The sequence below is a fragment of the Mandrillus leucophaeus genome, unplaced genomic scaffold, assembly GCF_000951045.1.
Source record: "Mandrillus leucophaeus isolate KB7577 unplaced genomic scaffold, Mleu.le_1.0 Scaffold24, whole genome shotgun sequence".
Taxonomy (NCBI): domain Eukaryota; kingdom Metazoa; phylum Chordata; class Mammalia; order Primates; family Cercopithecidae; genus Mandrillus; species Mandrillus leucophaeus.
This window is the reverse complement of record NW_012102476.1, coordinates 3,972,163-3,973,427: the sequence shown is the minus strand read 5'-3', so window position 1 is coordinate 3,973,427 and position 1,265 is coordinate 3,972,163. Positions and strand designations below refer to the sequence as shown.

Below are 1,265 nucleotides of genomic sequence, written 5' to 3'. Positions count from 1 at the left end.
CAGATGCCTGCCACCACGCCTGGCTAATTTTTTGTATTTTTAGTAGAGACAGGGTTCACCATGTTGGCCAGGCTGGTCTCGAACTCCTGACCTCGCGATCTGCCTACTGCAGCCTCTCAAAGTGTTGGGATTACAGGCATGAGCCATCGTGCCTGGCCGCCAGGTCCGTTCTTAAGAACACTGCACTCAACAGTGACAAGGAATCTGTGTGATTGTGCAACACTGCCACCCCTCGGCGTGTTGAGCACAGGCAGGATGTCACCTGGGAAACGGTTCCTGCCCACTTCATCCGGCCCTCTACTGCCCTTGCTTGGACCCTGCTCGCTGAAACGCTTCATGGTTGGCTCCCGGGTCCAGCACCAACACTCTCACAGGGACAGCACATCCACCATCTTCAACCCAAGCACCCAAGCTTTCCTCTGCCGCTTGCCCCTACACCGGTGGCCCTCAATTGTTTTCCAGTTAAGAGTCTCTACTGCCCCAATATTTAGAGCTAAAGCCGCAATCCAAGGAGCTGACAGCATTAACCACCAACAGAAAGCAGTATTTCTTCCAGCTCCAAACTCCTGCTCGTAAACTACATTCTCCAAGTCTTGTTACTGCCTCTAGGATACTGGGAATTTTAGACTCAATGGTCTCCAAAAGCTCTTAGAATACCTTGAGATTGAGGATCTAATACTGCTTTTTGTTTTTTGAGACAGAGTCTCACTCCATCGCCCAGGCTAGAGTGCAGTGGCGCGATCTCCACTCACTGCAACCTCCACCTCCTGGGTTCAACAAGCGATTGTCCTGCCTCAACCTCCCGAGTAGCTGGGACTGCAGGTGCCTGCCGCTACGCCCAGCTAATTTTTGTATTTTTAGTAGAGTCGGAGTTTCACCATGTTGGCCAGGCTGATCTCGAACTCCTGGCCTCAGGTGAGGATCCAATATTTCTACAACAAAAAATCCTGGTCAGATGTGCTGGCACAACCCACTTGACAATACTTTCTCAGCTTGTATATGCCAGCGCCATTGAAGACGTTTGCATTAAGAAAGTGAACACCGCAATTGTAGACCTTTTCTTCGAAGTCAAATTATTCCAAAATAGCCAGGTGCAGTACCACATCTGTAGTCCCAGTCATTCAGGAGCCTAAAGTGGAAGGATATCGCTAGGGCCTACTGAGACTAGCCAGGCCAAAAGTGAGACCCCGTGTCTTTAAAATTTCAAAATACAGTTAACGATGAAAAAAAAGAGGGTTGGTCAGAACTGAGGATCCAAAGGTAAA

At 49.4% G+C, this 1,265-nt stretch overlaps 1 long non-coding RNA gene across 1 annotated transcript in view; it reads right to left on the bottom strand.

Moving 5' to 3' along the window:
* LOC105541470 overlaps positions 1-680 on the bottom strand; it is an 8,217-nt gene extending 7,537 nt beyond the window's left edge. Inside the window, exon 1 of the long non-coding RNA XR_001006344.1 lies at positions 92-680. This is a non-coding gene — a long non-coding RNA (uncharacterized LOC105541470). The remainder of the gene's footprint in view (positions 1-91) is intronic.
* Between the last annotated feature and the right edge of the window lie 585 nt (positions 681-1,265).